The sequence below is a fragment of the Rhinolophus sinicus genome, linkage group LG01 (assembly GCF_036562045.2).
Source record: "Rhinolophus sinicus isolate RSC01 linkage group LG01, ASM3656204v1, whole genome shotgun sequence".
In the NCBI taxonomy this organism is placed as follows: Eukaryota; Metazoa; Chordata; class Mammalia; order Chiroptera; family Rhinolophidae; genus Rhinolophus; species Rhinolophus sinicus.
The window spans coordinates 109987673-110014205 of record NC_133751.1 but is presented as its reverse complement, the minus strand read 5'-3'; the positions used below and the strand labels follow the sequence as shown (position 1 = coordinate 110014205).

Sequence of the window (26533 nt, the reverse complement as noted above, 5' to 3'; positions counted from 1 at the left end):
GTCATACTACACATTGCTACCATAATTCAATTCAACTTCGAAAAGTAATACATAGATAACATCTCATAATGTGTTTACATTTTTTTGGAACCAGGTATAACATAAAATTTGCCATTTTAACCATGTAAGTATGCAATTTTGTGGCATTAATTACATTATAAACATGCAAACATCACCATTATCTATTACCAAAGTATTTTCATTACCCCTTTCTAACCATTGAGCAAAAACTCATTCTGCCTACCCCAAACTCTGATAAACTCTAAACCATTTTCTGTCTCTATGGATTTGCCTATTTTAGGTACCTCATATAAGTGGAATCATGCAATCTTTGTCTTCTGGTGTCCGGATTATTTCACTTTCTATACGCTTTTCAAGGTTCATCCAGGTTGTAGCATGCATCAGAACTTCATTCCCTTTTATGTCTGAATAATATTCTGTTAGATGTATGTATCACATTTTATTCATTTATCAGTTAATGGACACTTGGATTGTTTTCACTTTTCGCTTATTGTAAATAATGCTGTAATGAAAACTAGCGTGCAAGTGTCTGTTCAAGTACCTGGTTTCAGTTCCTTTGGATATATATCTAGGAGTGGAATTTCTGAATCGTGATAATTCTGTGTTTAGCTTTCAGAGGAACCACCAAACTATTTCCTATTGCAGCTGTACAATTTTACATTGCTAAGTATTTTATTATTTTGATGCTATTGTAAATGGAATTGTTTTTTTTTAATTTGCTTTTGACTTGTTCATTGCAAATGTTTAGAAATACAACTGATTCCTGTGTGTTGACTTTGTATCCTGCAGGTTTGCTGAATTTGTTTATTAGCTCTAAAAGTTCTTATGGAATCATTTTTTTTCTTTTTTAACATATCAGCTCATGTCTGCATACAAAGATAACATTACTTCTTCCTTCCTAGTTTTGATGTCTTTTACTTCTTTTTATTACCTACGAAATTGCTCTGGTTTGAATTTCCAAAACTATGTTGAATAGAAATGGTGAATGCTGACTTTGTTGCCTTATTCCTGGTTTTAGAAGAAAAGCTTTCAGTCTTTCACCATTGAGTATGATGTTAGCCGTGGGGTTTTTATAGATGGTTTTTATCATGTTGAGGAATTTACCTACTATTTCTGGTTTATGGAATGTTTTTATATTAAGTTTATTAAAATGCTTTTTTCTGCATCAATTGTGATAATCATGTGGTTTTATTCTTCCATTAATGTGATTTACTATATTGATTTTAGTATGTTGACCCATTCTTCCATTCCAGAAATAAATCCCACTTAGTCATGTGGTAATCCTTTTGATTTGCTGCTCAATTTGGGTTGCTAGTATTTTGTTGAATATTTGCATCTATATTCATAAAGGATTTTCATCTGCAGTTTCTTTTCTTGTGCTTTCGTATAGTTTCGCTATCGGGTAATGTTGGCCTCAGTGAGTCAGGAAGTGTTCCCTCTTCAGTTTTTTGGAAGAGTTTGAGAATAATTGGTATTGATTCTTCTTTAAAGGTTTGGTAGAATTCACCAATGAAGCCATCGGATTCTGTGATTTTTTTTTTTTTTTTTTTTTTTAAGATTTTATTGGGGAAGGGGAACAGGACTTTATTGGGGAACAGTATGTACTTCCAGGCCTTTTTTCCAAGTCAAGTTGTTGTCCTTTCAGTCTTAGTTGTGGAGGGCGCAGCTCAGCTCCAGTTCCAGTTGCCCGTTGCTAGTTGCAGGGGGCGCAGCCCACCATCCCTTGTGGGAGTCGAACCGGCAACCTTGTGGTTGAGAGGACACGCTCCAACCAACTGAGCCATCCGGGAGCTCAGCGGCAGCTCAGCTCAAGGTGCCGTGTTCAATCTTAGTTGCAGGGGGCGCTGCCCACCATCCCTTGCGGGACTCAAGGAATTGAACTGGCAACCTTGTGGTTGAGAGCCCACTGGCCCATGTGGGAATGGAACTGGCAGCCTTCGGAGTTAGGAGCATGGAGCTCTAACCTCCTGAGCCACCGGGCCGGCCTGTGATTTTCTTTTTAAAGAGGTTTTTAATAACTATTAGGTTGGCGCAAAAATAATTGCAGTTTAAAAGGTTAATAATTACAAAAAACGCAATTATTTTTGCCCCAACCTAATAATTTAACCTCCTTAGCAATGATAGGTTTTCTTAATTCAGGCTGCTCTAACAGAAGACCATAGATTGGGAGGCTTATTTCTCACAGTTCTGGAAACTGAGAAGTACAAGATCAAGGTGCCACCATACCGATGTCTGGTGAAACCACTCTTCCTGCTTTCCAGATGACCATCTTTTTATTGTGTCCTCACAGGGGGTAGGGCAGAAAGGGAAGAAAGCTCTCTGTGTCTCTTCTTAGAAGGACACTAATCCCATTCTAAGGGTTCTGACCTCATGACCTAATTAACTTCCAATGACCCCTCCTCCTGATACTGTCATATTAGAGCTTAGAATTTCAATATATGAATTTTGGGGGGGGACACAAACATCCAGTTCATAGCATAAATCTATTCAGATTTTCTCTTTTTTTTAATGTGTAAGTGTTGTATTTTAATTACTTTTATATGGAGGTGCTTATTTTTGGAGGACTGTAAGGCATTTATTACCACTGTTTTTTATTCCTTAAAGGTTTCCACAAGTGTTGGCAAATTCACATTATCCTCACAAATATATTTCAGATTGAGTCCAGGTCCGTCAGCAAATTTATCATCAGTCCACCTCACCAGTACTTTATCTGTCTACAATATGCTGAAGCCAGCAGCACACTGCAGCGTGAGTAAATGGATGGGCAACGTTCGGGGGGTCACCGATGGCTTCTTCCAAGTGGTTGGACACTTGCGTTAGGCATGCAAGGCCTGACCATGTTGCAGTCCAAATATGTGTTCAGTCTCATAGGTTAAAGTCTGTCAAGACTCAAGTAGCAAAGTATTAGTCATTTCAGGAATGTAATAGAAGTTAAATAGTCACTTGAAGATGTTTTTTGGAGCTTCTCCACTTTGTGAACTCTAAAAATCATTGTCATACCTGACAAAGCTGAATATTTGCACACCATCTGTCAAAGAGTCCTGTTCTGAAATTCCAAGAGTAACTTGAGTAAAGATAATTATTGTTATCCCCACAAAACAGAATGTACCTTCAGATTTCTTTTTTAAAAACTACAGGATATGCCATCCATGATTTTGTGTGTTATTGTTGACTCTAAAGAAACACCTCATTTTAGAGACAGGAAGCAGTTCTAAGAGTTTTACTGTCAGGCCACAGAAAAATGCTTCATAGTAACCCTTGTGCCATTTAATACGTTCTTCATTGGGAATTCTGATGTTCCCTGGAGATCCAGTATATAACCATGCACTGTATATTAAATACTGCATTTCTCAGTAAGGATCATTAAAAACCTATTCAAAGTCTTTGGGAGACTTATGATGGGAAGAGATCCAATCTGATTGCAAATGCAAAGTATTAAGTCCAAAAAAAATTGCACTCTAGCTGGAAGGATTCATTCATCAAATGTTGTTTACCAGCATCTAAGTTTTCATACTGTTACACAGGTACTGGGTTCTTTGAGGTGAGAGCGCTTTGAAATTTCTGTTCAGAGAGCCATACTGTTTGTATCTTTACAGAGAAGGGTTCTTGTTGAAGATTTTAAGTTACAAGAACAGGAATGTGTAGGCCTGGCTGTACAATTATGTGGGGTGCCTTCACCCCCCACTGGCCTAATGCCACCCTGTCACCTCCCGTGGTAGCCCTTGCATACCTCCATTTCTTCTTGAGTCAGTTTTGGTAGAATATGTTTCTAGGAATTTGTCCATTTCATCTATATTAGGTTACCTAATTTGGTGTACAACTATTCATAGTATTACCTTATAATCCTTTTTATTTCTCTAAAATTAGTAGTAATGTCCCTACATTCATTTTAAATTATAGTAATTTGAATCTTCTCTCTTTCATTCTTAGTCAATCTAGATAAAGGTTTGTCAATTTTGTTTATCTTTTCAAAGAACCAACTCTTCATTTCATTGATTTTTTTCTTCTTCTATCTTGTCTCTGCTCTACTGTTAATATTTCCTTCTGCTAGTTTTGGTTTAGTTTGCTCTTCTTTTTTTACTTCTACAATATGTACAATTAGGTTATTGATTTGGGATATATTTCTTTTTTCATCATATACATATACAGTTACAAGTTCCCCTGTAATCACTGCGTTTGTTTCATCCCACAAGTTTGCTGTTATGTTTTCTTTCCATCTCAAGTAACTTTCTAATTTCCCTTGTTAACTTTCTAGTTTCCCTTCATTGACCCATTAGTTGGTTGAGTGTTTGTTTAATTTCCACATATTTGTGGAAATTTCTAGTTTTCTTGCTGTTATTTCCTATTTCATTGTGATTGGAAAAGATACTGTGCATGATTTCTATCTGTTTAAATGTATTGAGGCCTAATACATGGTCTATTCTGTAGAATGCTCCATATATACTTGAGAAGAATGTGTATGCTCTTTTGGTAAGTGTTCTGTATACCTCTGCTAGGTCTAATTGGTTTATAGTGTTGTTCAAATTTTTTTATTATTGCGGAAGGGGAACAGGACTTTATTGGGAAACAGTGTGTACTTCCAGAACTTTACAAGTCAAGTTGTTGTCCTTTCAATCTTAGTTGTGGAAGGTGGAGCTCAGCCCCAGGTCCAGTTGCCGTTGTTAGTTGCAGGGGGCGCAGCCCACAATCCCTTGTGGGAGTCGAGGAGTCGAACCAGCAGCCCTGTTGCCCAGAGCTTGCGCTCTAACCAACTGAACCACCCATCTGCCCCCAAAATTTTCTATATCCTTGTTCATCTTCTATCTGGTTGTTCTATCCATTATTAAGAGTGGAGTATTGACGTCTCCAACTGTTATTGTAGAACTGCCTATTTTTCCCATCAATTCTGTTGATTTTTGCTTCATATATTTTGGGGACCCTTAAGTACAAATATGTTTATAATTGTCATAGCTTCTTGCTGTGTTGAAAGTGTTATCACTATGAAATGGCCTTCTTTGTCTCTTCCAATCTTTTTTTTCCCTCATTTAAAGTTTCTGTCAATAATATAGCCACCACAGCTCTCTTTTGGTTATTATTTGCAATATCTTTTTCCATCTTTTTACTTTCAAGCTCTTTGTTTTGTTCTAAAGTGAGTTATAGATAGCAAATTTTTTTCCAGTCTGCTGATCTCTTATCTTTTTTTTTTAATTTTTTTTAAAAAAGATTTTATTGGGGAAGGGGAACAGGACTTTATTGGGGAACAGTGTGTACTTCCAGGCCTTTTTTCCAAGTCAAGTTGTCCTTTCAATCTTAGTTGTGGAGGGTGCCATTCAGCTTCAAGTTGTTGTCCTTTCAGTCTTAGTTGTGGAGGGCACAGCTCAGCTCCAGGTCCAGTTGTCGTTTCTAGTTGCAGGGGGCACAGTCCACCATCCCTTGCGGGACTCGAGGAATTGAACTGGCAACCTTGTGGTTGAGAGCCCACTGGCCCACATGGGAATTGAACCGGCAGCCTTTGGAGTTAGGAGCATGGAGCTCTAACCACCTGAGCCACTGGGCCGGCCTCTCTTATCTTTTATTAAGAGAATTTAATCCACTACATTTAATGTGATTAATGATAAAGAAAGTTTTACTTCTGTCATTTAGCTATTGACTTTCTGGGTGTCTTCTATGCTTTTTTGTTCCTCAGTTTCTCCCATCACTACCTTTTTTGTAGTTACGTGATTATTGTACTGTACCATTTTGATTCCGTTATTCTTTCCTTTTCTGTATATTCTTAAGTTATTTTCTTAGGAGTTACGTTGCATATTACAATTAACATCCTAAATTTATGACAATATGCTTTGAGTAATATCCACTGAGTTTCAGGTACATGCAAACACTCTGCTCCTATACATTTGTATCTCTCCTTCTTACACTATTCTTATGACAGATTACATTTATGCATTGTATACCTGTTATCATAGATTTATAATTACATTATGCATTTTTCTTTTAAATAATATAGGAAAATGGGGACATTATAAGCCAAACCAAAAGTACAATAATACTAGCTTTTATATTTACCCATAAAGTTACCTTTACTAGTGTTGTTTAATATTTTCTTATATCTTTGAGATACTGTCTAGTGTTCTTTCATTTCAGCCTGAATAGTTCATTTTAGCATGTCTTTTGTGGCAGGTACACTGGTAATGATCTTTCTTAGCTTTTATGTATTTGGAAATGCCTTAATTTCTCCTTCATTGTTGAAAGATAGTTTTGCTAGATATAGACCTCTTGGGTGACAGTTTTTTATTTCAACACTTTAAGAATGTCATCCCTGCCTTCTGGTCTTCATGGTCTCTGATAAAAAATCTGCTGTTGACCTTATTGAGGATCCTTTGTACATGGAAAGTGACATCTCTCATGTAGCTTTCAACATTCTCTGTTTCTTTGAGTGTCAGCAATTTGACTATAATCCATTTTGATGTGGATCTCATTAAATATATCCTGTTTGGAGTTTGTTGAGCTTCTTGGATGTGTATATCCATGACTTCTATCATTGACAAAAATTTACCAGCCCCTTCATCAAACTCTCTCCTAGATGTTGCATCTGTTCTACTACATACAAGTTACAAAGTAGTTGCTTCAGACAATTCCTGCAAATTTGTTGGTTCAGTGAAGAGAAGGATTCCTGGAGCTTCCTACAGTTCCATCTTCTTTGATATGACAGTGGGTTGTTGTATATTGATCGTGCGTCCTGCAAACTTGCTAAACTTGTTTATCAGTTCTAACAGTTTTTAAGTGGATTCCTTGGGAATTTCTATATACGAGATTGTGCAATGTGCAAAAAAGGATAGTTATTCCTTCTTTCTTTCCAGTCTGGACAACTTTTATTTCATTTTCTTGTCTAATTGTCCTATCTATAATTTTCAAAAATATTGTGTAAATGTAGTGAGAGAGAACTTTGTTGTGGTTTTCCTTATCTTAGGGGGAAAACATTTAGTCTTTCATCACTAAGTATGATGTTAGATGTTGGTTTTTCATAGATGCCCTTTATGAGGTTAAGTTCTCTTCTGTTCCTAGTTTGTTGAGTGATTTTATCATGAAAAAGGTGTTGGGTTTTGTTAAATGCTCTTTCTATATCTATTGAGATAATTATGTGGATTTTGTCTTTTATCCTGTTGAAGTGGTGTATTACATTATTTTCAGATGTTAAACCAACCAAACATTCCTTTGGTTATATCCCAGTTAGTCATGGTGTATACCCCTTTTTATTTAGGAAAGGATTTGATTCGCTATTTGGGTTTTTTAAAAGTATATATTTATAAAATATACTGCCCTGTACTTTTCTTCTTTGTTTGTTTCTTGGGGTGACAATTGCTAGTAAAGGCTTCCAATTTATATTTTTAATCCCTTCATATTTTTCACGCACCCCCAACCACCTTACCATTTGGCAACCACTAAAATATTCTCTGTATGAATTTGTTTCTGTTTTTTTTGTTCACTTATTTTCTTCTTTAGACTCTACATATAAATGAAATCATATGGCATGTGTCTTTCTCTGTCTCACATACTGCACTCAGCCTAACACCCTCTAGGTCCATCTATGTTGTTAGAGATGACAACATTTTATTCCTTTTTATAGTGGAGTAACATTTCATTATAGAGATGTATTGACTCTTTACCCATTCATCAATTGATGGACACCCAGTCTGCCTCCATATCTTGGCCACTGTAAATAATACTGTAATGAACATATGGATGCTCATGTCCTTTCAAAGTAGTGTTTTGAGTTTCTTTAATAAACCCAGAAGTGGGATTACTGGGCCCTTCTTTCAGTCTTCTTATAGCCTTTGTTTTCAAGTCTATTTTGTCTGGTATAAGTATTGTTACCCCAGCTTTTGTTTCTTTGTTTCCATTTTCATGAAATATCTTTTTCTATCTCTTTCAGTCTGTGTGTGTCTTTCAATCTGAAGTGAGTCTCTTGTAGGCAGCATATGTAAGGGTTTTATTTTGGTTTCTTCCCCCTCCCCTTTCTTCCTCCTCTGCACCTCCAGTTCAAGCCGTTGTGTCTTAGTCTAGTTGTGTAAGACACAGCTCCCTGGCCCATGCTGGTATTATGAGCCTTGCACTCCCCCCCAGCTGAGGGAGCCAGTCGCCAGACTTCAGTCGGCCGCTCACAGCAGCTGTCACCAGCTGCCAGCCGCTCATGATGGCCGGCCACTCATGGCAACACACTGTAGCCCGCAGCAGCACACAGCAGCCCACCGCAGCACACGCCAACCTCCGGCTGCTCTCGGCAGCCCAGCTCCAGGGAGAGCTGTTGTTCACAATCTTAGCTGTAGAAGGGGCAGCTCACTGGCCTATGTGGGAAGTGAACCAGTGGCCTTCTACGTTAGGAGCACGGCGCTACAACCACCTGAGCCACCAGGCCAGCCCTTATTTTTTATTTAAATATAGTTAGCATACAATATTATATTAGTTTCAGGTGTACAACAGAGTAATTGGACACACTAAAGTCTAATAACCATCTGTCACCAGGCAAAGGCTGTGGGGACAGAGTCCCGGAGAGCAGTTTCCAGGTTCTCGGCCTTGCATGGGGAGGTGCTGGCTCGGGTAGTGAATGACCATTGACTGTGATTGGTTGGCCACCAGCTGTAACCAGTTAGCCAATTGGCTACTGATGTAACTGCGGGGCTGCATTGATTGGTTGGTTGGTTGGCAGGCAGATAAGTGAATGACGGACTGCGGATCATGTGGCTACTACTGCGTGTGACTTGCCCGGCCGCCAGAGACAATATAGTGGTATGACTCCCCTACTTGTGGCTCCATGGGTGTTCCTTTTTGGCCTAGACATATCCTGTATTCTAATGGAGTGGGGAGTGGGACCAGAGGCCCCACAAGCCACCCTGCACGACAAATGGCGCAGTGAACAGGGTCTCCTGTACGACAGTCATTTACACCATTGCTGACACCAATTACACCAGACAGCAATTACACCATTGCTGACTATATCTCCCTTCACCTTTCTCACCTCTCCCCCACCCCCCTCCCCTCTGGCAACCATCAATTGGATCTCTGTTTCATGAGTCTCCTCTTGCTTTGTTTTGTTTGTTTTTAGATTCCATATATAAATGAAATCATACCATATTTGTCTTTCTCCATCTGACTTATTTCACTTAGCATAATACCCTCTAGGTCCTTCCATGTTATCACAAATGGCAAGATATCATTCTCATTTCTGAGTAATATTCATATATATTTTATATATATATAATATTCTCCATTCTTTATCCATTCATCTATCAATGGACACATAGGTTGCTCCATATCTTTGCTATTATAAATAGTGCTGCAATAAACATAGGGGTGCATGTCGTTTAGAATTAGTGTTTTCATTTTCTTTAGATAAGTACCCCAAAGTAGAATTGCTGGGTCATATGGCAGCTCTATTCTTAGTTTTTGAGGAATCTCCGCGCTGTTTTTCATAGCGATTGTACCAATTTACACTCCCACCTACAGGGAACAAGGGTTGCCTTTTCTGCACATCCTTGTCAACACTTGTTGTTTGTTGACTTTTGGATAATAACCATTCTGAAAATATGAGGTAATATCTCATTGGGGTTTTGATTTGCATTTCCATGATGATTAGTGATATTGAGCATCTTATTATATGTCTGTTGGCCATCTGTATGTCCTCTTTGGAGAAACATCCTCTGCCCATTTTTTTTATCAGATTGTTTATTTCTTTGTTATATGAGTTACTTATATATTTTGGATGTTAGCCCCTCATTTGTGAATATATTCCACCATTTAGTAGGCTGTCTTTTCATTTTGTTAATGGTTTCCTTCACTGTGCAAAAGCTTTTCAGTTTGATGTAATCTTATTTGTTCATTTTGCTTTTGTTTCTTGTGCTTGAGGGGACGTGTCCAAAAGATATTACTAAGACTGATGTCAAAGAGTTTACTACCTATGTTTTCTTCTATGAGTTTTATGGTTTCAGGTCTTACATTTAAGCCTTTAATCTACTGTCCAGTATCTGTTTCTTTCTTTTTTCTTTTTTACTTTTTTGCATGTATCTGTCCATTTCTCCCAGCACCATTTGTTGAAAAGACTGTCATTTTTCCATTGTATATACTTGCCTCCTTTGACCACGTAAGTGAAGATATATTTCTGGGCTCTCTAGTCTGTTCAATGATCTATGGGTCTGTTTTTATGCCAGTACCATACTGTTTTGATTATTATAGGTTTGTAGGATAGTTTGAGATCACAGAGCATAATGCCTCCAACTTTGTTCTTTTCTAAAGATTGCTTTGGCTATCTGTGATCTTTCATGGTTCCATATAAATTTTAGGATTACTTTTTCTAGTTCTGAGAAGAATGTCGTGGTATTTTTATAGGGATTACGTTGAATCTGTAGATTGCTTTGGATAGTATGGACATTTTAACGATATTAGTCTTTCCAATCCATGAGCACGGTATATCCTTCCATTTATTTGTGTCCTCTTCAATTTCTTTTTTAAATGTCTTACAGTTTTCAGAGTATGGGTTTTTCACCTCCTTGGTTTAATTTATTCCTAGGTATTTTATTTTTTCTGATGCAGTTGTAAATGGGATTGTTTTCTTAATTTCTCCTTCTGATTGTTCATTATTAATGTATAGAAATTTGACAGATTTCTGTATATTGTGTATCCTGCTACTTTATTCAGTTCATTTATTAATTCTGATAATTTTTGGTGGAGTTTTTAGGGTTTTCTATATATAGTATCATGTCTTCTGCAACTAGTGACAGTTTTACTTCTTCCTATTTGGATGCCTTTTTTATCTTTTTCTTGTCTGATTGCTGTGGTTTCGACTTCCAATACTATATTTAATAAAGTGAGAGTGACCATCCTTGTCTTGTTCCTGATGTTACAGGAAAAGCTTTCAGCTTTTCACCATTGAGTATGACGTTAGCTAGGGGCTTGTCATATAGGGCCTTTGTCATATAGAGATAAATCCCTTCCCTACCTACCTTGTTGAGAGTTTTATCATAAATGGATGTTGAATTTTCTGTATTTGTTGAGACAATCATACTATTTTTATCCTTGGTTTTTTTGCTGTAATGATTCATTAATTGCTTGGTGGATATTGAGCCATCCTTAATCCCTGGTATAAATCCTATTTTATCATGGTGTTATAATCTTCTTAATGGATTGTTCAATTCAACAATTGACCAGAGGTTTCTCAGTTTTATTTATTCTTTCAAAGAACTAGCTCTTAGTTTCATTGCTCTTTTCTATTTTTTTAAGTCTGTTTCATTTTCCACTCTGATAGTCATTATTTCCTCCCTTTTACTTACTTTGGGTTTTCTTTGTTCTTTATTTTCTAGTTCCTTCAGGTATAAAATTAAGTTATTTGGCATTGTTTTGTTTCTTAAGGTAGACCTGTATAGCTATGAAGTTCCCTCTTACAGCTGCTTTTGCTGCATTGATTGATTTGGGGGAGTTGTGTTTTTACTTTCATTTGTTTCACAGTATTTTTGGATTTCCTCTTTGATTCATTAGTTGTTTACTAGAATGTTATTTAATCTCCACATATTTGTTTTTTCCAGTTTTCTTCTTATAGCTGATTTCTGATAAAATTGACTCTTAGATGTGAGAAGAATGTTAATCTTCTTTCCTCTTCACCTCCTTCGGCATTTTGATTTTGTTATTTATATGTATTTTTAAGGTAATCAGTATAGGTTCTAAGTTATACTGTTCTACAGGAACTAACAGTTCAAAAATTTTAGTGGCTCAACAGCAGAAGTTATTCCTTGCTTATGTTACATATGTAACACTGATTTCCGAGGGCGCTGTTCCACCGTCACCTCATGAGCCAGACTGACAAAGGTTGACCATCTTGTATCTGTGACACTGGGAATACCTGCCCTCACTGTTAACACCCAGAGGAATAGATTGCTGGAGGGGTTCACACAGGCAATGAAATGCTTTAGCCTAGAAGTAAGACTTGTCACTTGGAGTCACAGCACTTTTGCCAGACTCACAAATAATTGCCCTGTCCTAACTGCAAGGGGATAAGAAAGCATAATTTCTCACATCCCTAGCAGAAAAGGAAGACTGGATATGATCAAACTCTGGAAGGGTCAACCATGGCACATGAGTTGGATCAAGCCAGTCAGATCTATCTTCCCTGGACTTGAAGTATATCACCGAGATGCAAAGGGTCAGGAAAAGTAGAGAATCTTATGTCTCTAGGGATTGTAAGAAGACTCCCTTTTTCTGGGGCATGAATGCCAGCAGCACTGTGCCATGGGCTGAGCTTTGGGGTCTCATCCGCATTAGCGGCAACCTTGTTATTGTCACAGAACCTGTGCTGAAGTACAATTTTGACTGTGGTTCTCCCTGCACAGCCCAGGAGCCAAGCTGCTTCACTAGCTCTCCAAAGAAGTCTGTCTTTCCATAAATTCTTCCTCTCCTTAAAACAGCCAAAGTGGATTTTTGCCATTTGAAGTAGGGTACCCTTACTGATAGGGGAATGCTATGCATATAGCAGTTAGAACCTCTGGGAAAATTGCCCATTCTCATTAACTTGTTATGTCTATGAATAAGACTTAATTTATGGGCTGGGCATAAAAGATTTTACTCCCAGCCCCCTACTGGCATCTCAGAATTGCTTGTTGGTGGGGGGAAGCTTCCACACACACGTCAGAATTGGGTCCAGGCAACCTGGGCCCCATTTGGGGACACAAATATTCATAGCTGCATTTTTTATAATACATAAAAAATGGAAACAATTCAAATGTTCATCAACTGATGAATGGGTAAATATAATTCAGTACACTCATACAATGGATTATCATTCAACCATAAAAAGAAATGAAGTACTGATGTTACTGTAGGCAGAAAGAACATTGGAGAGAGGGGGAGGAAGGGAAGGTGGAAGTGCAGGAAAACAAAGGAGGAAATAAGGTCATTCTTAAAAAATACAGCAAACAGATTGGCCAGAACTAGATTTTGGTGGCCAAGAGCACATCCAGCATACCATCTTGCCCCTCAGGTGACCTTTAGCTAATTATAATGGGTTTTACTATTATAAGCTTTGTGGTTAGGGAAAATCACCACCACCACCCTGTGTTGCCATCATAGTTCCTACAAGGGCCAAATAAGGATAAAAATCCCTCCTTCCAACAGGAAGGAGCGGTCAGCAAGGACCCATTCTGGGAATGCCTGTGATGCCACCCCTAAATCTTGAATATTTCGCACCCTCATTTTAGAAATAATAAATTCCTAATCCTCTTTGTTCTTTAGGGCAGTTGCTCTTCTCCAGGCCTGCCCACTCCACCACCTTGGGAGTATACTATCCTCTTTCAATAAAATTCTGTGCTTGCTTGGCTTATTCAGTGTGTCCTTGAATTCTTTCCTGTGACGATACCAAGAACCCATTTCCAACAACGCTGATACATGTTATAACATTGAAGGACCTTGAAAACATTATGCTAAGTGAAAGAAACTGATCACAAAGAGTGCATATATTGTGTAATTTCATTCATATGAACTGTCCAGAGAAGCAAATCCATGGAGACAGAAAGTAGCTTATTGGTTACCTGGGCCTGGAGGAAGACAGGATGAGAAGTGGCCACTGAAGGGCATGGGTTTCTTACTGGGGTTTTGAAAATGTTCTAAAATCAATTGTGGTGATAGTTGTATAATGCTGAATATAATAATAACCACTGAACTATACACTTTAAAAGAGTGAATTTTGTGTTCTATGAATTATACCTCTGTAAAAGTATACAGACAACAAACAGTTATTTTGTTCAGATTTGTTTTTTTAAAGGTTTCAACAAGCTTGTTATTCTCATTTTCGGCTTTTGACAGTGGTTGCATAAGAAAAAACGAAATCGGCCTCTTGTTAGTAAGAGATAGTTAAAGTTTTGCTTTGGGGAATAACAGATTAATTTGAGCCTAAATTCTATTAAGTTTATTCAGTGCTTACCCACCCTTTCCCCTAGGTCTCCCTCTCCTTCTTAAAGAAACATTTTCCAAGGGCTGACACGAGAGCCTGAGCATGCTTAGCTAGCATCAGGTTGCTGCCCCACAAGGTGTCTTTTTTGGGATATTGATTTTCAGAAACAAAAGACTCAGGAAGAACATTTGACCATCCCCCTAACTGCCTGAAAGGAATTTAGATAGAGGACCTGCTCCAGGAAGAGAGCTCTCATCATAGATAACCAGTTTCATATGAACTAGTGTGAAAGACAGGGAGGAAACTAGCAAGGCCCATTTGACCAAAGTCCTCTCTGTGTCCCATTGTTAAAGGTGGCCCAGCAAACATTTATGGACCAAATGTGCTTTTCCTCGTCCTTGGGAACTGCTTTCCTGCCCTCTCAAGTCCCAAGCCACACAACCCATCCCCTTCTCCTTAACTCAAGATAGCATCTGAGCCTCTACTGCCAGATGTGTCCTCAGGCCCATTCTCTTATGAAACCCCCACATGTACATACATAATAAATTTGGCTATTTTCTCCTGTTAATCTGTCTCATGTCAATTTAATTATTGGACCAGCCAGAACTTAGAAGTATAGAAGGAAAATTAATTTTCCTCCATTGCAATGTCCAGGGTTAGGTTCAGAAGTGACCTGAAAAACCCTCCCCACTGACACCCTAGGATGTACAGCTTTACAGACAGCGTAGAAAGGAATGAATGCACTCTATGTTCCTGTACAGAGCACCTGAGCTTTCCTTCCTTGTCCCACTGTCCATGATTTGGGACTTCGTAGTTAACTTGGAGGATGTAATCTCAAAATGCAGCCATGTCCCTTTAATGTCTGATCACGAAAGTTTAACATGGTCAGGATGGTTAGTGTTTGGATAGAAGACTCTGCTTTTTAGGAAAGCTTCCGATACATTGGAATAAGTGTGGCCTGGTTGTTCTGAGACTTTGATGGTGCTCGTGACGTAGCTAGCAGCACTTCTGTACTATGGGCAGGTCACTCCACTTTTGGGGGCCTCTATTTCCTTGTCTGTAAAATGAAACTTTTGGACTGGATAATGTCCTCTTGGGTTACATTTCTTTCTATAATAGAAACCATATGTGTGGTTATGGTTACCAAGACTGATACTTAAAATTTGGGTTTCCTTCTCTCCTTTTATAAATATTTCTATTCCCTGATTTTAATAAAAATTAGTATCAGTTTTAGATATTTAATTTGTATGTATTAATTTATACATGTAATGTTTAATTTTATTCTTATTTAAGGGGTAGAAAACTTTCAAATCAGCACTGACTCATAGGTCCAGTAAGAGTGGGCTCCCTCCCACCCCTACCATGCACCCCACCCCACCCCCATGGGGAATCCACATTTGTCCCCTCTACCTTTCAGGCAAGTCACAGGAAAGAAAGAAAACAAGAGCTATTTCCTGTCCCCGGCCCTGCCACACCTCTGTCCTCTCTCCAGAGGAAACCACTGTTAACAATTGTGTGTATCCTTCCCAGTTTTTTTCCATAGAGTGACATGCAGATACGTAGATAAGCATACACAGACATATCACAGTGCTTTTGCATGAATGAAATAGGCTGAGTAGGGCCCATTTCTCACTTCACATTTTCGTGGAACGTTTCTTGTTGGATGTCGAGCCCAGCCAGGCTCTTTTCCCAGCCATGTGAATTTCCTTATATGAATGCACCATAGTGAATTCTGGACTCATCTTCCCTAATTATTAAATTAGGTGGTAAAAAATTCCTTTTTGCATCATAAAAATGCTGCCCATCCTTGTATTTGCATTTTGTGCACATGTGCCTGGAAATGGAGCTGTGACAAAAGGCCTCTCTGCTGAGGAAACTGCTGACGTTGCTGTGTATCCTTCCAGCCTTGTTTCCAGGCTGTGGCATGCACATCGATAAGAATACAGAGAAATACACGTACGCACAGAAATAGATCACGGCTTGTATGTACTAATAAAAACAGGGCTGAGGTTGGGTTTGATAGGTATTGCCAATCACTTTCCCACCATTGCACGCTTCTCCATACTCCCTTACACTGGAAAGTGTCAATAGTTTTACATTTTACTAGTTTAATGATAGAAAATTGTCCTAATTTACATTTTCCTAGTTGCCAGTAGGATTGTCATTTTAGTATATGTTTATTAGCCATTTGTATTACTTATGATATGCATTGCTGTTCATATTATAGCCAATTTTTCTTTTAGTTTTTTTTTTTTTTTAATTGGTGAATATTGGAGAACAGTGTTTCTCTGGGGCCCATCAACTCCAAGTCATTGTCCTACAATCTTAGTTGCGGAGGCACAGCTCAGCTCCAAGTCCAGTCGCCGTTTTCAATCTTAGTTGCAGGGGGCGCAGCCCACCATCCCATGGGGGAATTGAACCGGCAACTTTGTTGAGAGCCCGCACTCTAAACAACTGAGCCATCCGGCTGCCCCTCTTTTAGTTTTTTTTACTTTTTCTTATTAATTAGCAATTACTCTATAATGATTCTGTACATTAACCTTTTGACTATTAAGAATGCTGTAAATATTTTTCCCAGTGCAAAATTTTCTCTTTAGCTTTGTTTTCCTAATAATTTTATCATTTCCCTTTCTTTTACCATCATGTAAGCAAACATTTACTAACGCCTTTTCAAAGGCATTTTTATTTAAAAAAAAAATACTAAGCTCCTAATTTGCCCTCTTTTTTAAACACTAAGTTCGCTTATGTAAGTTAGCATGGGCCTTGAAGTCAACCAAGCAAGTTTTCTTCCCAGAACATTCTGGAACATTTATTCTGAACTGAGCAGTGTACAGCAGCAGATGCCACTTCTTCTGAGTGCCTTTCTCTCCCCACTTTGATCAGGAGGCACAGTTTCTTGGGGTCACCAGCCCATTGGCCTCCAACATTCCAAGAGCAGATTCGCAAGCAGAATCCAGGTGCTCAGATGTCACTTCCTCCATAGCACATCTGTCTGCCATCAGCTTAGATCTCCTAACCCACTGTTGATCTTTGATGTATGTGTCTATCAGTGTATCATATGGACCTTGCATATGTAGAAAACGATGATGTGTGGCCTTTTAGCCCTTGCAGGGCCAAGGGAACATGCGAGAGAAGCGGGGAGTGGGAGATAACAGTCCTCCTCACCTGTGGTGGTGAAGTAAATGTGCAAGTTGTTGTCGTTGAAGAAACCTGGGGGTATATGCCTGCAGTCATGTCTGCCTCATAGCAGTTGTGGAAGTTATTACTGTGCGTGTCAATATACACTTAAACCATGTTTCTAGGCACTTAGTTGGATGGCTTTACCTCCTAGAATTCACAGTACACCCAAGAGGCATTTTAATCTGCACTGATATAATTTCCTGCTGAGTTTCCTAAAATGTCCAGGTTGAGACGTAGGCAGAAGAGACCAGGACTGGCTCTTGTTGGCAGTTACTAGACAGGAAAAGCTTCCATAAAACATAAAATTGCCATTAGCTTAATTTTTTACGATCACTGGGAAGGCTGTATTTAGCACCAGTCTTGACACAGAGATCACCAGCAATAAGCTTAATGTGGAGGCGTGGCAGCTGGAACTGCAAATGATTTCCTTGAAGGTAAATTGTAAACAGCCTTTCTTGGAAAGTTTAACTTTCTAGAGCAATATTGGAAGCTCCAGCCAATCAACGCATAGGCATCAGTGGCCATTGTAGTTTGTATTAAAGCTGCCCGCAGATTCGGCCTGCATGTTCGTGACCCAGACTGCAGGAAGTTGGGGCTGTGCCACAACACGTCTTCCCTTCATCACCATCATGCTTACACTTACTGAATTCTACTATGTGTACAGGCTGCCCATGTTGTTTAATATTGGCAACTGACCTGTTGGATGCTGAGAAGAAAGCTGAGGCTCAGAGAGGTGAGTGCTCAGTGACTGGAGGGGCCTAAACACACACGTCACACGAGTGTGCTTCTTTCCTGGCGCCATTCGACTCTGCTGTGGACTGATGGTTCCCTCCTCTCCCAGCTTGGTCATTTGTACGTTCACGTGGCCTTAAATCTAATGAACAGAGGAGAATTGGCAAATAACTCCAACAAGTGTGTCCAGTTGCTAAGAACCATTGGGCGCCTTATGATAACTTGAAAATAAAAGGCCTTCCAAAGTGAGGAGCAACATGCGTTTATCTGAGATCTATGGTAGCTATTGGGAAGCACTGACTCAGACAGAAGCCCAGATAGTGTTCCGATGAGGAGACAGAGGCCAGGGGTATTTATGAGAAGAGTTATCTATTGGTGCAGATAAGATAACATAGAGGTGTTAATTCTAAACACTGTTTTAATTTTCAGTCCAGTAGTCATAATATCTGCTTTCTTGGTATCTTTACAAACAGTTTTTTGGAGACACAAGATTTCTTTAGAACCAGTCCAAAGGTTATTGTTCCGTTTTAATATTCCAAAGTGTAAGGTACAAGATATACAAGGCAGTTCCTCTGGGATGGCAGCTCTGGCTCCATTTTAAAGTGGCTCCGTTTATGTTATTGTTTATGTTACGGATACCAGGACCGGAAAGAACCCAAGCGCCACTCAGAGAGTTAGGAGAGTCAGCTTTATTACTCCTGCGGGCTCAGCGGGATCCTTCCCAAAGACTGAGCCCCGAGCAAGGTTTTGAGCAGGTTTTTATGGGTTGGGGACTTCCTGGAGTTGGGGAAGGGGTAGGTGTCGTCTGATGATTGGGTCGGGGTGTGGCTTGGAGGGGCTTATGCGGAAGTGGGCTGGGGCTTAGGCTGGGGACTTCTCTCTCCTCTTGGGCCACCATTTTAGGTCAGTTTCTCCATCATTTACACTTATGTATATGATCTCTTAATTCTCACAGTTCTAAGAGGTAATCACCTTTGAACTTTTTATTTGAATATTTTCACTTATTTTTTAAATTGCAAGCATGTACAGATAAGTACACAAATCCTAAGTATACAGCCCAATGGAGTTTCACATGAACACATCTGTGTAATCACACTGACCAAAAAACAGAACATTCCCAGTGTTTCAGAAGCTCCTTTATGCCTCCTCCCAGCCATTGATCCCAGCCTTCATCCCAAGGATAATCACATACCTGACTTTTCACACCATAGATTGGATGTCTGGAATGAGGGTCTCTTCTCTGTAGCTAACAATGGACTGGTTATTTTTTCTTTATCTCTGAAGCTGTCTTAGCCTAATCAGCCTGCTATACATAGCAAAGTACCACAAAAATCAAGTGACTTAAACAATAGAAATTTCTCCCAGTTCCGGGGGCTGCAAGTTCCAGATCAAGGGTTCCTGGGGAGAGCTCCTTTCCTTTCTGGTCTGTAGACAAGCCCTCTGGGTGTGTTCTCACACTGAAGGGAGAAAGAGCCCTCTCTCTTTCTCTTTTTATAAGGTCACAGTCCCACAGGATTAGGGCCCCACCCTTATGATCTTTCACCCTTAATCATCTCCTAAAGATCTTATCTTCATATATAGTCTCAGTGGGGATAGGTCTTCAACAAATGAATTTGGGAGGGACACAATTCAATCAATAGCAGAAGCCACTGTTTCTCAGACTTTGGTGGCTTTAGAACACCTTGGAAAATATGACTGAGATTTCATATCCTGTCCAGAAGACACTGAAGAGGAGGCCTAAGGTGGAAAGCTTCCTGTGTTGACCACGTGTTCCCTTGATGACACTCTTCCTCTAGCTGGGAAACCACTGCCCCAGCCATCAAGCTGCAACAGCGTCCTTTGAGCGAGGTTTGTCTTCCTCACCGTCCTCCCACTCATCCACCCTCTCTCTAGCTAATGCGTTTATCTTTACACAAGCTTGCATGAGGACTTTTGTGTCTGATTTGGACAGGGTTGCAAATAATTGAGGAAACGGCATTTATAAAAAATGCAGATTTTTATATTGTACAGACTCAGAATGAGATTGCTAAGCCTAGGTTTTCCTGTCATGTGGGACTAACTTCAATGTGAAGAGCACAGATAATGATTTCAAATCAGAATCTTTGGTAAACGTCCCATAACTTTACTAGAATACTCTAATGCCCCCATGTTGTAGGCATTTCGGCAATACTTATTTTAAATAAACATTTCTTCTTCAGGTACTGAGCACCTGACAGGCACCAGATACACTGAGCAGGCCTGCCTGCCCATCTCCTTTCCCACAGATGTCTCCTTTCAGAGCCAGAGAACGGGCCTGCCTGTATTGTGGTTTTGGCACCAACTCTCAGATTCTGACACCAAGTGAGTGTCCAACAATTCACGTCTGATACTAATGGACCAGAGTCAGCATCAGACCCAAGTGTAAGCATTCAGTTCCACAAGACCACCTCCACTTCACATACCAAGTGCAAGTCCTGGGGCGTGGGGCACACACCTTGTGGACCATCTATACATAGGAGGGTCCCACAACCCCCTCCTCGGGTTCAATAATCCACTTGACTCACAAAACTCAGGAAAACGCTTCTTATGTTTACTGGTTTATTATAAAGAATACAACTCAGGAATAGCCAAATAGAAGAGATGCACAGGGGAGGAGCTTCTGTGTTCTCAAGGTGCTCTAGCCCCCACTAACTCCACCAATCAAGAAGTTCTCTGAGCCCTGTGGCTTAGAGGTTTTTATAGAAATTCCACCAAAGGCATAATTGATTAAATCATCAGCCATTGTTGATCAAATTCGATCTCCAATCCTGTACCCTCCCCAGAGATCAGGCTGAAAGTTCCAACCCTCTAGTGACATGGTGGGTTCCTCCGGCAGCCAACCGCCATTGGGAAGCTGTCTAGTGGCCCACCAAGAGTATTGTTAGTGCATAAACTCTAGTATGGCTGAAGGTACTTACAAAAAATAACAAAGGTGCTACTGTAACATCCCAAGCATTTTAGGAGCTCTGTACAGAAAATTGTGACAAAGACCAAATATATACGAATATTTCTTATTATATACCACAATGGTAATTAAGAGTTGTTAGTTTATTTTTAATTTTGATTTCCCACAATGAAGTTTATTGTATTTTAATTGAGTTTCCTTCCCCCTCCTAGTTCCTCAGACCAATGATGGTCTTCCCATGTTCTCAGTCAGGTAGGAGAGATGAAGTCTCTGAGGGGCTTCACGGGGTTTGTTCCCTGGGAAAAACAAATGCTTTAAGGCAAGATTTTACTGCATCCGTGTCAATAATCATTCCTATACAATGTCAACTTCGTTTTTAAAAAAATCTTTTTAAATAATAATCATTCCTAAACATGCAGAATATTATTCAGCCTTAAATGGAAGAAAACTCTGATACATGCTACAACATGGATGAACTTTGTAAACAATAATATAAACAGAGTCACTTTAAAATGGAGTCGTTGCTGCCATCCCAGAGAAACTGCCTTGCATATCCTATACCTCAAACTTGTGGGATGTGAAAAATAGGACAAAATAACCTTTACACTAGGACTAAAGCAACCTTGTGCCTCAAAAAACTATTTGCGAGGATAACAAGAAAATCATTATGACTACTGGACTAAAACGTAAAACATCATTTAGAATTAAATTCACTACACGTTATCAGCACCAATAGAAAGGTGTTCCTTCTACTGATATAATTATTCCGCTCCCCTTCTTGTAAATACCCCTGGCCTTTGTCTCCTAACCAAAACACTATTTGGGCTTCTGCCTGAATCAGTCCTTCACAAATAGTTATTCTTATCGATCTCAATAAACACTTGTTACTTCTCACTTTGAAAGGCCTTATTTTTAAGTCAACAACTTTGAGGACATTATGCTAAGTGAAATAGGCCAGTCACAAAAGGACAAATATTGTGTGTATCCACTTATATGAGGTACCTAGAGTACTCAAATTCATAGAGACAGAAAGTAGAATGGTGGTAGCCCGGGGCGGGGGAGGGGGTGGGTACAGTTTCAGTACTGCAAGATGAAAAAGTTTTCAGATCTATGGCACAACATTATGAATGTATTTAATACACCTAAAAATAGTTAAAAGGGCAAATTTTATGGGTTTATTTATTTATTTATTTTTTAGATTTTTTTTTATTGGGTAAGGGGAACAGGACTTTATTGGGGAACAGTGTGCACTTCCAGGACTTTTCTCCAAGTCAAGTTGTTGTCCTTTCAAGCTTAGTTGTGGAGGGTTCTGTTCAGCTTCAAGTTGTTGTTCTTTCAGTCTTAGTTGTGGAGGGCGCAGCTCATCTCCAGGTCCAGTTGCCCGTTGCTAGTTGCAGGGGGCGGAGCCCACCATCCCTTGCGGGAGTCGAACCGGCAACCTTGTGGTTGAGAGGACGTGCTCCAACCAACTGAGCCATCCGGGAGCTCAGCGGCAGCTCAGCTCAAGGTGCCGTGTTTAATCTTAGTTGCAGGAGGCAGGGCACACCATCCCTTGTGGGTCTTGAGGAATTGAACTGGCAACCTCGTGGTTGAGAGCCCACTGGCCCATGTGGGAATCGAACCAGCAGCCTTCGGAGTTAGGAGCACGGAGCTCTAACCGCCTGAGCCACCAGGCCGGCCCAAATTTTATGGGTTTTTTAACCACAGTTTTAAAAAATCTAATTCTGAGGGCAGACTGACACACATGAATAAATATAAAGTGATATAAGATAATAGGAACTAAACTGTGAAGTGCTGTTGGAGTTTAGAGAATAAGATGGCTATATTAATTTGATTATTAGAATAGATGTGAAGTAGAGTAAAAATTGAGTTCAACCTTGAAAGATGGTAGTGATGTTAAAACCAATATCACTATTACAAAAAATAAACTAAATAAAGTACCAGTTTTTACAACTTTAAAAAAAAAGGCTTGAGGTGGCTGGTTGGCTCAGTTGGTTGGAGCACAGTGCTTATAACACCAAGGTCGCTGCTTCAATTCCCACATGGGTCAGTGAGCTGTGCCCTCCACACCTAGATTGAAAACAACGACTTCACTTGGAGCTCATGGGTCCTGGAAAAACACACTGTTCCCCAATAAAAGAAAGAAAACCCCTTCAATTGAATGAAATAATGAATTGATTAAGTAGATGCTGAATCATGTCTTCAGTCCTACCACTTGTCTTGCTCCATTAAGGCTGCTATAACAGAATATCAGAGACTGAGTGGTTTATAAACAGCAGAAAATTATATCTCACAGATCTGGAGGCTAAGAAGTGCAAGATCAAGACACCAGCAGATTCTGCATGGTGAGGCCCTTCTTCCTGGTTCATACGCAGATGGCCACCTTCTCCCTGCATCCATTCATGGCAAAAGGGCAAGAGAGCTCTCTGAGGTCTCTTTTATACAAGCACTAATTCCATCATGAGAGCTCCATCCCATGACTTAATCACCTCCTAAAGTCCCCTCCCTCAAAAATCATCAAATTGAGGGTAGGTTTCAACATAGAAATGGGGGGTGTGGACACACAAACATTCAGTCGATGGCACCTCTCATATGTAATAAAGGAATTCATGTCATATTTTTTTGTTTTAAATCACTTTCTTTATAATTATTTGAAATGTGTTAGGATACCTTGGGGCAGTTCCCTCTTCCTGTCAAGGTTATTGAAATACCTCACAAAAAGTGTGACTTTTTCATGAGAATTTGGTCATAAATTTTCTGCTAAAGTATTTAAAGTCTATGGGCCTTAATTACAAAGTTGGCTAATATAGTTTTTATCATACAATAGTCAAATGATTGGTGGGTTACTTGTGCATTATTCCAGCCCCATGTCCTCAGGTTCTCACTTTTCTTGTTAAGAGCCAGGACATACAGGTGACCTGTTAAAGGGAAGGCAAAGCAGCCAGATGCTCAGACAGACAGGAACCACAGCCAGGCCTCTGTACTTACTACTCTTTAATGCTGCCAACAGAAACGCTGAGCCAACAACAAAAGACCGGTTTCCTTGAAGCTGCTAAAACAACATTCATGTCACCTCTCCAGTGAACTCTGTTCAGAGTGTGAGGAACTGGGGGCTCTCTTGGGCTGGGGACCCTCACTCACCTACCCACCCCCCCCACCCCCCATCTCTAGGGAAGGGAGGGAGCATTACACATTGGTTGTGTGTTACCTGTATTTTTCAAGTCTTTCTCATCATCAGAAAAAGAATCTGATTATTGCAATTATTGCTCCACTGATGGAACTAGAAAGTTATTCCTTAATGAGATTGACACAAAAGAGGGTCACAAAAATGGGCAATAACGCCTGCAAAAATCTTCTGCTGCTTTTAGAGATCTTCTATTTTTGTGAGGATGGAAGATGGGGCTTAGGTAACACAGAATACCCATATGTTGCCATGTATAATGCACATAGTTTGGCCCAAATTTGTGAGGGAAAAGTAAGGATGCGCATTATACATGGGTAGTACTAATTCCATATCTAAATAAATGTTTTTAATTCTTTTATTTATGCTTGTGAGTTAAAAGTGTAACTAGAAATCAATAATGATATTTGTATGCAAAATAATGCCCTGGAATATGATCATCGGTTGTGTTGAACTTAACGATGAACTTGCAACGATGGAGAGTTCTTGGCCTTCTATGATGTGTAAATATCATAAATTTGTTACTGGTACATAAAATTGTACCTTGTATCTGTTCTTGTGTTTCATAATTATTTGTTACATAAAATTTCTTGTACCATAATATACCTTTATAATACAAAAAACAAGTATACCTAAATGTTAACAAATGAAAATTTGGGGGCCGGCCCCGTGACTCAGGCACTTGGAGCCTGCTCCCTCCCACATGGGTCAGTGAGCTGTGCCCTCTACAGCTTAGATTGTGAACAACAGCTCTCCCTGGAGCTGGACTGCCAAGAGCAGCTGGAGGTTGGCATGAGTGCCGGCTGCTGTGTGATGCCGTGGGCTACCATGTGCCGCCAAGAGTGGCCAGTGGCCAAAGTGAGTGGCTGACAGCCAGCATGAGTGTCATGCAGGGTCTCTGGTCCGGCTCCCCACATAAGAACGCAGGATATGTGAGGCCAAAAAGAACACCGACGGAGCCATAGATAGGAGAGACATAACCACTGTATTCTCACTGGCAGCTGGGTTGGAGATACAAAAGCAAACATCCGCCAGTACCCCAACAAGGGGTCTTCCTGCACCCCAGTCTCGCTGGCAGCCAGACGAGACACAGGAAGTAGGATCCACACGATGCGCAATCCGCCCTCCACTTCTCTGCCAATCAACCAACCAACCAACCAACCAACCAACACAGCCACGGCAGTTACATCAGTGGCTAATTGGCTAGATGGTTACAGCCGATGGCCAACCAGTCACAGCTGATGACCATCTACTACCCAAGCCAGCACCTTTCCACGCGAGGTCAAGAGCCTGGAAACTGCTCTCTGGGACTCTGTCCCCACAGTGAGTGGCCGGCAGTGAGCTGCTGTGTGCTGCCGTGTGCCACTAAGAGCAGTCGGTGGGCAGCGTGAGTGGCCAGCAGCCAACGAGAGCTGCTGTGAGCTGCTGTGAGCAGCTGACCAGTGACACTGCCTCAGCCAGGGGAGCGCAAGGCTCATAATACCAGCATGGGCCAGGGAGCTGTGTCCTACACAACTAGACTGAGAAACAATGGCTTGAACTGGACATGGGGAGGCAGAAGAAAGTGTGTGTGTGGGGGGGAATTTTGAATTAAAAAACTAAAATGAAAGATTCTTTTTCTTGAAAGTTTGGGCCAAAAACGTGGGTGCACATTATATATGGGAGCACATTATACATGGCAAACTGTGGTAATGTTTCTCTAACATAACCCCCTTCCTTTAGAGTTTGGGAGTTCGGCAACTCTCATTCAGAGGCATTTTCATTGTCTGCTGCCAAGTGAAGTGTTTCAGGGACTCTTTATAATTTGCTTATTCTTTTAATAGGAGACATGATTTATTGGCTCCCATAGTGATGGGTCTAGGGTTAGTTTGGCTTTCATGCAGGGACTGTTTCAGAGGCTCAGACAATGTCATCAGTATGGTTTCTTTCCAGCTCTTCTAGGTCACACGCTATGTGGTAGCAAGACACCAGCCAGCAGTGCCAGGAGAAAGGTGAGCCACAGCTCTCATCCAGCAACTGTCTTTGGCCTGAATCAGGTCAGGGGGTCAGGCCTGAACCACTGACTGGCATGAGGAGGGTGCAATGCCAGGCCTGAGTCCTATCCTGTCCTTGCAGTGGTAAGTGGAGTCAAGCCAACCTGAAACACAAGCGGGAGAGGGGCAGAGATGTGCTCCGTGGGGACGGCTTGACATATGGCCCCCAGCTCCTGCTCCTTGAGCTCTATCCAGGTGGGTGCATTTATCAATGGTTTGTTCATTTTCATTACTGAGTTGTATCCCTGGTATGGACACACCACAGTTTGTTTAACCCTTTACCTATTGGAGGACATCTGGGCTGTTCTAGTTTTAGGCTAGTCTAAATAAAGCTGCTTTGAACAACCATGTAAGTGTTTTTGTGAAGACATAAATTTTCATTTCTCAAGGATAAATGTCCAGTGGCACAATTGTCAGGCTGTATTCTATAAGTTTAATTTTTAAGAAACCCAAACTATTTCCAAAGTGGTTGTACCATTTCACATTCCCATCAGCAACAGATGAGGGGTCCAGTTTCTCTGCATCCTCACCAGCATTTAGTTTCACTACCTCTT

General features: G+C 40.3%; 2 long non-coding RNA genes and 1 pseudogene across 2 annotated transcripts; 2 read left to right on the top strand and 1 right to left on the bottom strand.

The window, feature by feature from the left end:
• Positions 1-2727: 2727 nt before the first annotated feature.
• Positions 2728-7235, bottom strand: LOC109438222 (archaemetzincin-2; annotated as a pseudogene).
• Positions 7236-17698: 10463 nt separating this feature from the next.
• On the top strand, positions 17699-20388 carry LOC141567180 (uncharacterized). Its single transcript, XR_012489629.1, has 3 exons — positions 17699-17843; positions 19561-19690; positions 20041-20388. It is a non-coding gene; the product is annotated as an uncharacterized LOC141567180 (long non-coding RNA).
• Positions 20389-20986: 598 nt separating this feature from the next.
• Positions 20987-26318, top strand: LOC141567177 (uncharacterized). The gene is made up of 3 exons (XR_012489623.1): positions 20987-21017; positions 25879-25937; positions 26062-26318. It is a non-coding gene; the product is annotated as an uncharacterized LOC141567177 (long non-coding RNA).
• The last annotated feature ends 215 nt before the right edge of the window (positions 26319-26533 follow it).